Source organism: Lissotriton helveticus, chromosome 7, assembly GCF_964261635.1.
Source record: "Lissotriton helveticus chromosome 7, aLisHel1.1, whole genome shotgun sequence".
Classification (NCBI taxonomy): domain Eukaryota; kingdom Metazoa; phylum Chordata; class Amphibia; order Caudata; family Salamandridae; genus Lissotriton; species Lissotriton helveticus.
This window is the reverse complement of record NC_136068.1, coordinates 505,829,681-505,844,973: the sequence shown is the minus strand read 5'-3', so window position 1 is coordinate 505,844,973 and position 15,293 is coordinate 505,829,681. Positions and strand designations below refer to the sequence as shown.

The following is a 15,293-nucleotide window of genomic DNA, read 5'->3' as shown; positions in this document are numbered from 1 at the left end:
GGTAAGCGGGAAATAGCACTACACTGGGGAAGCACTCGGCCACCCACTTCCTCCCTCAGACTAGCTTGGGAGCATGAGCTGATGTAAAAAAAAGTGGGCAAAGACCATGCCCGCCTCCAACCCCTTATCTAATGCACAAAGGATTTGGCTACCTTTTCGCACATATCCTCTGTCCATTGAACAATACACCACAAAGTGATACCCCTTTCCATCATATATGCTGTGCCTCTTTGCGTGTTTTGGGTCATGTCAATCTATGTTCCTGGAATTTTTAGGGTCCTGACAATGGTATATACCACTGATGACTATATATGGCAATGATGTGAACGTGCCTTAACGATGTGCTCTTTTTTCTTTCCCCTGTTGGATGATATGCAAATGTCTTCTATTTGCTGTTAATCTAAAAATCTAATAAAGACAATTTCGAAAAAAATAATATGGGATCGCCAGGCGTCTGTCTAGACGGAACGAGTTATTTCACACCAGCAGTAATTTGCTAAAGAGTCAGGCTCAGATAATAACAGGGAATACATACACTTCAAAAAGGATCCTTGCACCACCATGGACTGTCTTTGGAGGCCAGACTTCAATCTGATATCCACTTGACCAATTGGCCCCATGTACCACATATATGCTGTGAGAGAGGTGTGCCTGTTGATTTTAACCACTCTTTGTCTCTAGTGGAGTGACATTGTTTATCGCTTCACTGCACTCACACACTCTTTAATTTTGTTTGGACACGTTTTCTTTCTTTTCTGGAACAAAGTGACTGCCTATGATGAGAAAAGGGGCCCAATCTGGTGAGTACCTGCCAGTTACCCCGAAGGTGGTGCGCCCGTGAGGGGTCATTTTGTTCTTACACATTTTTTTCATGTACTGTCGACTTGGTGCACAGACATTGAGATTATTCCTTCCCCCCCTTTTTTTTACTGTCAATTGAAAACTGAAAAAGGTTGCTCTATCTTTGAAAATTTGTTTAAAAATAGAGGGCGATAAACTTTAAACATCCTAAATTTATCCAAACCATGATTCTTCACAGGGCTTACCTCACCCCTCATAAATTAGACAAAATGTTCCCACAGACACAGCATTACTGCCCAAGGTGCTTGTGGGGGGGGGGGGGTAGGCCACACATCGCAAGATATTAAATACAGTAGAGGAATGTATTCTAGGTCTGCTGAAACACGTGTCCAAACATAAAGTGCAATACCCTTTTGTTGATCTGGCACTCCTTTTAGCAATATGTGCCGTCACAATGAGATGGAAGTCAAAGAAGGCTCCTAGAGAACACGTCTGGCATAGTGAGATGCTCCGCTGGGGCAATGCCGAGAGTGCAGCAATTCGCCAAGAAAAGCTTAGAGGCCAACACAAAGTCTCAATAGCGCTAGAATGGGATGTTATGTTGGAGTCGCTAAAAGCTGTGGATGTCGACCGTTACCATACCCCTAGTTCCACACAATAGAAGGTACAATATGGGGTTCACTCCCCGGAAGTCATGCAAAAATTTGAATATTTATAATATGCAGTCTTAACAAGAGCCCACGATGTATGTAAGGACTATACACCGGACTGTATGAGTTTGCATAGGACTGGAGGGAGGGGGGGTAAATACAAATGAAGTTGTTTTAATGTTATATTATAGATGCTTCAGTTCAGCGTGTCTCTATAAGCCGTCAGCATAACATTTTCCATTTTAAATTCCTACAATGCTGCTACCTCTTGCTTCTTGACATTGCCACATTTGAGCACACCAGATCTGATAGATGCTCGAAGTGTCAGGCCCCAGGGGCAGACTTCGCAAACCTCACCTGGACATGCCCATTAGTGACCACATACTGCCTAGTAGTGTTTTAACATTATCTCCACCATGATTGGCACTGAACTAGCACCCGATCCGCTAGTTGAGCTTCTAGGTTACACTCAGAATGTACCCCGCTCCACCTGTCACCTAACCTCCTTGGCATTACTGTTGGGTAAGCGGGAAATAGCACTACACTGGGGAAGCACTCGGCCACCCACTTCCTCCCTCAGACTAGCTTGGGAGCATGAGCTGATGTAAAAAAAGTGGGCAAAGACCATGCCCGCCTCCAACCCCTTATCTAATGCACAAAGGATTTGGCTACCTTTTCGCACATATCCTCTGTCCATTGAACAATACACCACAAAGTGATACCCCTTTCCATCATATATGCTGTGCCTCTTTGCGTGTTTTGGGTCATGTCAATCTATGTTCCTGGAATTTTTAGGGTCCTGACAATGGCTTATACCACTGATGACTATATATGGCAATGATGTGAACGTGCCTTAGCGATGTGCTCTTTTTTCTTTCCCCTGTTGGATGATATGCAAATGTCTTCTATTTGCTGTTAATCTAAAAATCTAATAAAGACAATTTCGAAAAAAATAATATGGGATCGCCAGGCGTCTGTCTAGACGGAACGAGTTATTTCACACCAGCAGTAATTTGCTAAAGAGTCAGGCTCAGATAATAACAGGGAATACATACACTTCAAAAAGGATCCTTGCACCACCATGGACTGTCTTTGGAGGCCAGACTTCAATCTGATATCCACTTGACCAATTGGCCCCATGTACCACATATATGCTGTGAGAGAGGTGTGCCTGTTGATTTTAACCACTCTTTGTCTCTAGTGGAGTGACATTGTTTATTGCTTCACTGCACTCACACACTCTTTAATTTTGTTTGGACACGTTTTCTTTCTTTTCTGGAACAAAGTGACTGCCTATGATGAGAAAAGGGGCCCAATCTGGTGAGTACCTGCCAGTTACCCCGAAGGTGGTGCGCCCGTGAGGGGTCATTTTGTTCTTACACATTTTTTTCATGTACTGTCGACTTGGTGCACAGACATTGAGATTATTCCTTCCCCCCCTTTTTTTTACTGTCAATTGAAAACTGAAAAAGGTTGCTCTATCTTTGAAAATTTGTTTAAAAATAGAGGGCGATAAACTTTAAACATCCTAAATCATAGTAATGAGAGGGGTATTGTAGCGGAAGAAATTGATGGATGACATTCTTTGCGCAGTAACAAAAAGAAAAATATATTGGTCGCCCAAGAGACAGGGTTCTGGTGCATTGCTGAAATTTCCAAAGACTGATTTATAGGTCTTGATTAATAGTAAATCCAATAATTTAGTATCTTTCTCCCTGGTGATAGGCGAGCAATATGCAATTGTTGGCTGTAGCTTTGCCCCCAAATCTTTAAGAAGATGTTTGTACATTTTTCACCAAAATGAATGATTTATGTAAGCATTTGAAGGCGTAAATTAAAGTTGAAGTTTTTGCCCTCAAACCTGTAAAATTACTTTTATGGTTTAAATCTTTTATTGAGATTTCAAAGAAAACAAGATACAGGGACCTCAAACTAACATTCAAGCAATGCAAGGCAGGCTCCAGGGCGGTACAGGCATATGTTTCTAATGCAGAGCGCAGCCAATCAGTGATATGGATCTCCTGTAACCCCTGGAAACACAACAACCCCGCCCTCCCCCCTCCCTCTCCCATTCGTCCACTAAACAAAAAGGCATCCTCCGTATGGCGAAAGAAAAAGCAAGTGAGATAGTCCTCAGCGCTTGGGTTTCAGTTTGCGCTTGGGCGCCTTCTGTTCCGGTATTGGTGTGTCTGCCAATCGGAGCAGGCGCAAATACCTAGGGCAGCTCAATGTCAAGAAGGGGCGCCACAACTCTGGGAATTCGTCACCCCGCCCTGCCTGCACTAGCGACAGCTTCTCCATGCCGAGCACCATCCATAACCTATGTAACCAACTTGTATGCGGGGGGACCTGTGGTGTCCTCCAATGTGCTAAAATATTTTGTGTGGCTGCCCCTAGCGCTATAGCAATGAGACGACCTCTCCGGGACTTCAGGGGGTACATTAGGGCATTGGGCAGTCCCAGCAAGATGTAGGCGGGAAACCGGGGGTGGTCATCTATAGCATCTATTATCGTGCCCCAGTACCCCTGTAGGCGGTCACAGCTCCACAACAGATGTTCCAATGTGCCCAACTCCCCACACCCCCTCCAGCATCGGTCGCTAATGTGTGGGTCAAATTGGTGGAGGCGTTCAGGTGTATGATACCAGTAGGTGGCCACTTTAGTCAGAGTTTCGGTCAGTCCAGCGTGGTATGCGGAATGGCGTGCTCTATGGTAGATGCAACTCCATTCTTTGTGTTTGAGAGACCTTCCTAGTTTCCGCTCCCATCTGCACCTGCCGGCGTTATGTGTGTAAATGTTCGTGAGAAGGAGGTGTTGGTATAAGTCGGAGATCAGTTTCTTCTCTGATGTGCGGGTGACCAACCATTTCTCGTAGGGGGAGAGGTGTCGCTGTGCCCCGGGCCTGATTTCAGGGTGAAGCACCCAGTGACGAACCTTTAGGTATGTTAACCGGTCTTCCTCTGTGAGAACGTAGTCTTCCTTTACTTGTTGAAAGGAGAGCATACCATGTACATTAAAAAGATGACCTAGGGATTTGCAAGGGGAGTGTCACCAGGCAGTGAATGCTTTCGGGTTGAGACCCGGAGTAAAGTCAGGGTTGGCGAGTATCGGTGTCATGGGGGAGGGGAAGGAAGTCAAATCGTATTTGGTGGCGACCCGATCCCACACCTCCATGACCGTGCCCGTATTCTGAGAAGCATATAGGTTCGGCGGCCGGTGTAGTCTAGGGAGAAAGGGCACCCCCTGTAGCGGCATGCCCGCCACCGCTTGGTCTTGGAAGAGCCAATACTTGCACGAATCTAATTGATGCCATTCCACCAGGCTCCTCAGTTGCGCCGTGTAAAAATAAAGTTGGAGATCCGGTATCCCCACTCCGCCGTAACCCGGCGGAAGGACTGCGATATCATGTTTGAAGCGTGGTCGACGGCCCTGCCAGATAAAGCACGCCAGTTCAGACTGCGTTTGTTGTATCCAGTTCTTCGGTGGCCATAGGGGAAGGGTCTGAAACAGATATAGAATCTGCAGCAAAAGGGTCATTTTGGTGGTGGCTATCCTCCCCAGCCAGGACAGGGAGTGGCGTTTCCATCTCCGAAGTTCCCCTCGGAGTTGTGTGCGCAGCTTGGCATAGTTCTTCACTTGGCCCACCTCTTGCCCTCCATACATCAATTCTAGGGTTCACTGGGCCAATTTTCATGATTTTAGTTTTTTAACATTCAACTCCAAGCCACTAACTAAAATATAATCATCAAATGCATTAATCAATGTTTATAAGCTCATTGGCTTTTTACCCTCAATACGGTATCATCAGCATATTGCAAATAGCTAAGATGCACCTCAGCAAGATTCGGAGAATGGGCGTTGACAGACTCAAGGTGCTGTAGTACATCTGACATAAAAAGATTAAAAAGACAAGTTGCAAGCACGCAGCCTTGTTTAAGACCATTATAAGTTTTAATTTGAGCTAGAGTAAGACCATCAACTTACTTGACATTGACCAAAGCATTAGTATACAGAGGTATCATAACATCCAACAATATTCGGGGAATACCCCACCCTGGAAGTTTTTTCCATAGTAGTACTCGAGGAACTGAATCAAAGGCAGCTTTTAAATCTATAAAACAGATATGGAGATTTTTCTTTTTTTTTAAACTGCCTGTTCAGTTAATAAAGTAAGGGCCAACAAATTAGTAGTTGTATATTGGCCATTAGGAAATCCTGTCTGGTTAATTGGAATTATTTCCTGCAGCGCTGCCCAGTTTTCCAAATTAATCAATAGGAGAGAGGCAAAAACCTTAGTGTCTACATCAGTTAACGCAATTAACTGATAATTGGCAGGATTATCAACTGGACCGCTTCTGAAAATTGGCTGTACAATGCTACCTTGCCAGCACACAGGAGCAATATTCAATGCCAATACCTCATTAAACACTGCAGTCAACACTTTGGCCCACATATCAGCATTGGCATGGAATATGGTATTTGAGAGCCCGTTTGGGCAAGGAGCCCCATTTGATCTAAGACGATGCACAAGAGTTGCTATTTCAGTACTGCTTATACAATTCAAGTCTTTCTCCGATTTGGAGCTGCTCACTTGCTCTCAATATGACTTGCTGTTTTTCACACAATAGTGGCTCAAGTCTGGCCTATTTGTATCTAAAGTACACACACCATACAGGTTGGTAAAAAAACCTAGCCCAATTATCCTCCACAATATTAATACTATAAGCCCTATTGCCTCCCCTTTCAAGATCGTTAATAATATCCCAAAATGATTTTACATTATTTTTGTTTAGAGGCATGTAAAAATTTGTGCCATAGCCCTATTTAGTAACGTGATTTTACCAGCCACACTTCTTGTCTATGTGACCGTCTTAGTGACCTCAGATTATCCTTAAAAACATAATAAGATTGCCGATATCTATAAGAAAAAACTTTCCGTGCAGTTCTATTAAGTGACTGTTTTAATTTGAGTAACTTAGATGAATACCATTTATTAGGGGTGGTTAAAGATGGATTAGCTTTTGCTCGCTTTTGTACTGTAAATTTTCCAACCAAAGATGAGGTGATATAATTCCACGTATCCATCATTGATCCTACCCCCACCAGGCCCCGATTACTATCCTTTATTAAAACTTCAGCAAACCTCATTATTTCAACTTGTTTTTCCAATTGCCGTACCAGTCTTTTCAAATTAAATGAAGAATGGACAACATTGAAGCGCATTAGATTTTGGGTTACCGCTTATTGGCAGTTGTAGCATTAATATTTCAGGGTTATGGTCACTTTCAAGACTTGGAGTCACCTTATATTCAACAATTTTGTAACCCAGTTTATCTAAAACAAAAGTGTCATCAATTGTTGAACCATGCTTGGACTGTTTAATGGATGGAACTGCACTTGATTTGCACAAGGAGTTGTCATTTAACAAAGTTAGCCCAAGCTATTGCAGATTATCGCAACACATGTTGGAAATACCATTACTTGTCCAACCTGAAGAGTTAAATGCGACCAACCAGATGTAAATCAAAGTAACCAGAGATGATCAAACCGGCCTTTGCATACCAAGTCCTGGTGTTCTTATGATGTCCCACAAGATAACCAGCGGGATCATCTTATTTTCCACGTACTTAGATAAACATTCAATATTATCATCAAATGGCGGTGGGTTGTTATTAGATATACTGTTGCAAAATAAAAAGAAATTGATTGTTTTTACTATTCATATGCAAATGACTTCTGGGTCCCAGATTTGGGGCATGTATGCTTTTGTTTCACGCTCTTTAATAAACAAATTAAAATATATATATAATTATATCATATAGCAGTAACACTGTCATAGAACACATTGTAACCATACCAACTACAAATCAATTGCTTCTACTGTTAGTCTAAATTTGGTTGCAATATAAAATGAGAGACCACCCTTTGCTCAGCCTTACTTATTAGTGTGTATAGCTGGAAGATTACACTTGTTAAGCCAATCAATGGGGTGTCTTGCTCTCTCCATGTTTCGTGAAACATTACACTTTAAAAGGCGTGTAAACATGAGAGTGTGTGGGGTTGACTGGTGTGGGACTCAAGAGGAATCCCTCTTTGAAGCCTGGGGCTGTCCTAAAATGTTCCAGAAGGTTTGGGGCAAATGGTTCAATCTAATCTCCTAAAGGGGTTGCGGGTGTGTAGGCTTATTGTCAATCATGGACATCATTGTACCCTGCAGTTTGCTTTACAAAGCTCTGTCTCCATTCGTGTTGCTGCCAATGTATTGTTTTGGTGTGATTTAAATCCAATAAATTTGATTATAAAAAAATAATAAGAGTGTGTCAGGGTCTTGCCAACAAATGGGCTAACCCGTGCACATTCCAAGAACATATTCTCAATTGTGTGTCATTTTCACTAGCAGCAGGCAAAGTTCAGTCCTCATCACCTAAAGACGCATTTGCAAGTGTTGCTGGGAGCCATGCCCAATCATCAAATGGTGTTTTATTTTTGGTTAACAATTCACTGGTGCGTACTCTTTTTAATGTGTTTGTAACTAACAGACCTGTGTTGTGAGCAGATTTATTCAATGGGCCAATTGCAACTCTGAGTAATGGAATTGACTTTTAACAATCAACCTCAGTTTTCCGCCCTTGGAGCTAGAACTTCTAAAATAAAGGGATATTTTGAAGGGGTGCATTTCTTAATCTCAGTGCCCCAATTCCATTAAATATAAGCTTCCATCAAGAATTTTGTTTGCTATTTTATTTGTAATTCATGTTTTAATAGTGGTCTCACAAGCTGAATTTTGGTTTCATGTGTTTGAATTGGATGGAAAGAAGATCTGTAGATTTAATAAATGTTAATTCAAAAAATGTTGAAATGAGTTTTAGGAATGAGTGCCAATTCATCTATGCCCCTAGATTCGTAATAAGGGGTGAAAAACTAATTTCAGGGTATTAGAAGATTGATTTTCCGGCATTACCCTTGTGGGTATAGCTTGGCCTGGAACATTGCTGTTGGCTAAATAGTTGTTCTGATGTCCTCCAAAAGAGGATGGGGAAGGGTGACACCAAACCTGTACGCATCTGCTAAAAAAAACACAGGCATTCTCTGAATAGCACAACCCTGAGACAAGGACATTGCCTCATAATTTATAATTGGTTCAGTCAGCATTTCGTAAATTGCAGTCTATTTCTCCAAGATTATTTCCATGAACCTGCTTACTCTCTCGCTTATTCTGAGTACCGCTATCATTTTGCATAGACACAATAACATTAATACCTGCGGCATCAAGAATGGTTGCAGACTCTTTGTTGCTGCCTATTGGAAGGCTCTGTACCTGTGTCTTCAATAGGTAGTTTGAATGGATTGTCTGAATAGGATTAGAGGGAGTACCTGCACCCTTAAGGGATTGGTCCTGCCTTTGCAGTTTCTGACCAGTCGGTTTAAAGATAGAATAACAATCTCTGGGTTTAGCTGATATAACTATAGTTTTCTTTGCTGTGTTCCTGGCCTTCCGCAGCCTATTCCTAGCACTTTTTGTTAATGTGGGGGGGAGCACTAGTTCCATCACCTACTGCCGTGGAGTTTAAAAATTGACTACTGTATATCTTAGCATTTCCTGTTACAATAGGACTTTCGTCTGTGACAATGTCTAGCCCCAAACCTCCTTCTAACTTCCTGGCATCACCGGCTAAACCACTAGCTATATGTGCAGGAACATCACTCTGAACATTTTGTAGCTTTGTACTCACACTAGTTACCCCTTACCCTAAGCTGACATGGGGAGGTAAAAGTAGTTCTGATTTTGGTTTTACGGCTAATTGCTTAACTTGATTGCTAACATCAGACTGGGTCCCTTACCACCAGGTTAGTTAGATTGTGCCACTTTGTATCTATCCCCACCACATATACTTCTAAGGTACTTAATAGATCCACCTCATTATCAAGTTTATTGGGCTGAAAATTTAATGCTGTTGTTATTGCACCAATTGTACCCCGCAAATTTTGCCATACTCAGTTATCTGACAACTTTAATGTTTGGAGAGGGGGGGACTTTTTGGCTAGCATGGGTACATCATATTTATCCAAATACAAAAGATCTGCAGAATTCAAGAAGTTAGCTAATTGATCAGACTTCTTAAGCCCTTGGTCAGAGCCTCTAAGATTACATTTTTGGGGGATTGAAGTTGGGTGTGAGTCAGACTATTGGTCACCATCCCGTATTACGGGGCTAAATGAATTCATACTATTTTTTTTATTTAGTGACTGATTTATAGGGTATCCTAGATTCTCGCAGACTCTTGCGTTGTTAGATATAGGTGATTAGGAAAAACTATGATTTCATTGCATATCATCCAAACAAATGACAGAGACATCATATTCACTTAAATCACTGTAACAATCAATTACAACCTCAGCTTTGCCTTCCGCCTTTGGAGGACGGAGCTTTTAAACAGGCAATATTATTTGCTCTGTTGTCATGTTTAATTGACACACTTCAAGATCAGGTTTCAAACGTACTTGGGCCTTAACCACTGTTACATGAGGGTTCCATCTTTTGATTTCAAAAACTTTTATTGGTTTTACAAACGCAATACAAATAAAGAGGAAAGCCAAAGGAAATAAAACTGCATTAGTACATCAAAGGTCAGAGTGGATGGAGAAAGTAGATCTGATAGTGCCCTTGGGCACTCATTTTTACAAATAGCACAGTAGCGATTGCAGAAATAACAAACCAAACAAATAAGAGTACATATGTTTAGGTGACTGTCATAGTCAGGTTACAAATATCGCGGTTGAGATGGCAGCGATAGCTTACCAAAACAGATATGTGTACTCATGCTGGCTTTTCTGTTGCAGTCCAGTGTCCATCAGGCCCATTGGGCGGGTCTAATTAGTGACCAAGGAGACCGAAGTACCAAATGTACCAGTTGTACCAGTGGTGAAAATATATAATATAGTATTTAACATTTCTGGTAGATATTCTCTATCCTCCTTAAGCATATAAAGAGGATAAAAGAACGAAGAACGAGGAAAATAAATAATAACTAGCTGAATAAAATAAAATAAAAGAACTAGCTCGGGGTCCAGGGGTACTCCTATTAACTTTGTGTGGGCTGAATTCCCTGTTCTAACAGTGTTTTGATAGGTTACCCATAGCTCAATCCTTGCTGGAAGGCTTGCATTCTTGCTGGGAAAAATGCAAGCACATTTGGGCTGGATGTTTCAAGGGGGTTTAAAAACCATGGAGGCGGAATCAAGAGATTTCCATATTTTCCTATGGTTAGGTTTCCATGGGGAGGTATGTAAGGCAATATTGTCCACTCCTCTTATGAAGGTTTGCCATTCTTGCCATTTTTTGAATTAGGTCTTTTCAAAACTGTTCCAGTTACACAGGACTATTTCACATGCCAAAGTTAGCATTACATCCTGCAGAAAGCAGTCGTCGTCTCCCTTTAGTTCCAGATCTTGGAAGCCTGCTAAAATATATGATAACTCTTTAACTGGGGAGGTATTGAATGTCTGAGTGATGTATTTGAAGCCTTTATTCCAAAGTGTTGTAGCATCGGACAAAAGAGAAGCATGTGTGATAAGTTACCTTTTTGAGGGTTGCAGTTCCAGCATTGTGGGGACGGGACTAGTTTAAGCTTATAGAGTCTGGCTGGGGTCCAGTAGTTCCTATTTATGATCATAAACTTTGTTTGTGAAAGAATGGGTGATATTTTGTGCTTGAAAGGCATCATGTGGATTCATGCTCAATCTAGTATAATTGCTTTACTGTTCGGTTCCGCTTCCCATTTTGCTTCATTACTCATACGGTTCTTGTGGGGTTCAGGGAGTAATTACTTGTAAATTCTTGACACCATGTGACCAGCGTTAAACACTTGGGTCAATTTGGCAGGGAGCGAAGGGTGGATGGATTAGCATTACGTTTAGAGATCTGTACTTTTAGTTTCAGAAAGTTATAAAAGTTAAACCTCTCTCTCTTTTGAGGACAGAGAAGGGGATGTGCGAAGTACTATCATACAGGTCTTTGATAAAATTAATACATTTTTGAGACCAATCTCTCCAGAATATTGTTTTCCTGTTTATTTTAATATGGGATTGTGCCAAATTGCCATTGCATTTGAAGAGCCAATTTTTGTGCTGGATAATGTGTCAAACCGTGCGAGAGCTTTCTTAGTGTTTAAAATGATGTATTTAGAGTACAGCAATGTAGAGACCAGCATTCTCATGATTGCCGGGAGGGGGATAGCCTTAATCAGATTTTATTCTACGTCTAGCCATGGTGGTCTGTACTCAAGCTTATCCATAAACAATGCTGCACCTTGTTTGCATAGATACGCTATTTGGTAGTTCTTGAAATTTGGTAGGCCTACTCCTCCCTTGTTCTTGACTAGTCTAAGTTTACCTAAGGAAATTCTTCCTTTTTTCCATTGCCATAAACACTTACTGATAACTTTATCTATTTTCTTTAGAAAGGTATCTGAGAGCATCATAGGTAACATACGAATAAGGTCATTTATGAGGGGCACTATCATCATCTTGACCGTTTCTATTCTACCTCACCATGTCAAGGATTTAGGTGACCAACCGTCCAGTGGAGCTAAGATTTTTTTATGAATAGTAGTTTTTTTTCCTCAAGGGTAGAGATAAGGTCGTTCGAGAATTCTATGCCTAGATATTTAATTGTGCCTGTCTGCCAAGTCAGTCCTGCGCTCACCAAAACCTCAATGGTACCGCAAAAGTTAAGTAATTTTACTTCTGTCTTATCCTTGTTGAGGGTGAAGCCCGATACCTCTGCGTAATCATAAATAGATTTCATAAGGGCCGGAATAGCTAGGGCAGCTTCTTTTGATACCACCAATACATCATCAGCATAGGCCACGACCTTGAATGTGTTTTTTTGCCAAAGTCCATGGCAGGAATATTTTGATTCACTCTTCGATATTGGAGTAAGGGTTCAATAGCCAAGAGAAAAAGAGATAGGGACAGGGGGCAGCCTTGTCTGGTATCATGCTTAAATGGAAAGTAATCAGCGAGTGCTCCCCATGCTCTCGCTCTAGCTTTTGGACTATGGTATAGTGCCATGATTATCTGGATCAAGTTATCTCCTAGATTGAATTTCCTAAATGTTGCGTTTAAGAATGTCCAATTCACTTTATCAAATGTTTTTTTTTCCCGCATCAAGCGTTATGGCAACAGTTGGGGAGCTAAGTAATTTTGCGTTTTCAATTGCATGACAAAAAAATTCTGGTGTTGTCACTGGACAGCCTTTGTTTTAAGAATCCTGTTTGGTAAGTATATATAAGTTTAGCGATGTGTTTTTGTATTCGGCTGGATGATATCATGGCATATATTTTACAGTTCAGATTTATGAGAGAAATTGGTCTGTAATTCTTGGTCAGTAAACCGTCTTTACCCTCCTTTGGGATGACAGTAATTATTGCTTCAGCTGGGGTACCAGTTATTTGTCCAGAAGAAGCAAATTGGTGGTAAAGGAGTAACAGTGGTTCACACAGGCGTTCCCTGAACGCTTTAAAAAAGGATGCATTAAAACCGCCTGGGCCCAGCACTTAGCCTGTTTTGAGCTTCCTAATGGCGGTCTCAAGTTCTTCCAGCATGATCAGGCCATTAATAGAGTCCCTTTCCAGGTCACCTAGGGGATTAAGTGAGGACTCCTCAAGATATTTCTGAATCTTGTGAAGTTTCACTTTGGGGTTGGGGCTATATAGGCTTTGGTAAAATTCTTTAAGTGTGTCGGCAATTTTGTTTTGGGTTTGTATGGATGTTTCCTTTATCATCCTTAATAGCACTGATTGCGTATCTCTGGCATTTGTATTTTAAATAAGAGGCGCTAGCATCTTACCTGCTTTATTCGCCTCACATAGACAAAGACTTTTTTGCTTGTTTATCCAGATACCCGCTCTCGTACCAATTATCATATTGTATTCATATTTTTTATTTAAGATCCCTGTCAGAGTTCCTGGATCATTTTTATGGATATGCATTTTACCCAGATAGGAGATATCCTTCTCTAATTTCAGTAACTGCGTTCATCTCTTTTTTCATGTTAGCTTTGATTTTTATAACTACTTCTCTAACAGTGGATTGTAACGCCTCCCATCTTGTAAGGTGAGAGGTGTCATTCTCTTTATCCTCAATTAAGTTGTTTTTAATCTTATTTTCAATTACTTTTTTATGTTCGGGAGAGGCTAGTACTTCATCGTTGAATCACCAAAGAGGTTACTTGGTCTTTGTGGTTGGGTCTGTAAGTGTTAGTGTGATACAAGAGTGATCAGATACCACTCTTGGTTCTATGGTTCAAACAATCAATCAACTTTATTCGGTTCAATCATAGAAAACCATAAAAGTTATAAAAACATAAGAAATTTCATAAAAGTAATAACAGTTCATCGTTAATAAATTACAATCCAAGGAGGAGCTTAGCGCGCACCCATGATGGTCGCGTGAGCTTAGAGCTCCCGGACCTTCGCCACCTCCACCGATTATCCTGTACCCTATCCTGACTTAGAGGACGGATTCTTATTGGCACGGCCCCGCTGATCGTCTATCCGTTTTCAGACTTCGATTTGAACCCCGGGAGCCGAAGTTGTGGACTTTTGAACATTTCCGGCCTGCTCCATGGTACTGCCCCGGGTTTGGTTTCTCTGCCGGCCGGACAGTAATTGAATAACAACGGCTCATGCGGGTCTCCCTTGCCCGGTCTTCTACTTTCAGTTTCGATTCTCGTGCTTCGACCTCTTTGACTTTGCCTTGGTCGCCCTGGTTTATTGCTTTCTGTCTACCCACGCATCATCGACTGGTGAGCCGGACTTTCACTACTCCTTGCCTGGTGGTTGTTCCTTATCTTATTCTCCGAATTGCTGCGGGCGCATCGAGTGTAGCCATACTTACTAGGTCTCAGAATACCCTCCGGGGCGCACGACCTAAAATGGCCACCAAGCCTGAGGGAGAAAAACGCAAGACCAGACCGGCAAGTCGAGGGGGTCCTGTGCAGTCTAACGTTATGGACAGATATACCCTCGCTAAGGGCTCTCCGGGCGGATCGACTAAACCCCCGGTCAATTTTGGAGAAGAATCCCCGATGGGTGAAGATCTGTCGTTGAGGGACGTCATGGGCGCCATTGCCGGGATGAAGGCCACACTGGGTCAACAGTATGAAGCCCTGACCCACAAGTTGGACACGGTCGCAATCGATGTTACCCTGATCAGGGCTGACCTTGCGAAGACTAATGAGAAGGTCAAATCCCTCGATCTAAAGACATCTAGTCTTGTTACCGACGTCTCCGATTTACAGGCGGAGGTCGGTAACCTGCGATCCGCCCGTGACTACCTCTCTCGACGCTTGGACGATTTTGAGGGCCGTACTCGACGAAACAACGTCCGTCTGGTTGGTGTCCCGGAGACGTTGGAACCGGCATCGGTGGACCTGCTGGTGGAGGACTTAGTCCTGAATCATTTAGCGCCCAAGGGCCTCAGCAAGTTTTTTGCAGTAGAACGTGTACACAGGATCCCGGGTGGCCAGCCTAAGCTGGGAGCTGCTCCGCGTCCCATCATTGCTCGGATCTTTAACTTTCGGGACAGGGATGCGATCCTGCAAGCTTCACGCATATCTGGTCCTACGGCGTATGAGAATACCGCAGTCAGTTTCTACCCGGACTTCACCCAGCAGGTTCAGAAGCAGCACCTTGGATTCCAGGGGGTGAAAAAGAGACTGAGGACCAGAGACATGAAATATGCTATGCTTTTCCCGGCCCGACTACATGTGGTTTACAATGACCAAACATTTTTCTTTGATCATCCCGGGGTAGCTAGTGACTGGCTAGACACGCTGCC

General features: G+C 42.4%; 1 protein-coding gene across 1 annotated transcript in view; it reads right to left on the bottom strand.

Annotated features, from left to right (window-relative positions):
* The window catches only part of LOC144768685 (uncharacterized), a 9,047,330-nt gene that overhangs the window by 6,437,361 nt on the left and 2,594,676 nt on the right, over window positions 1-15,293 (bottom strand). The gene's annotated exons all lie outside the window — the stretch shown is intronic.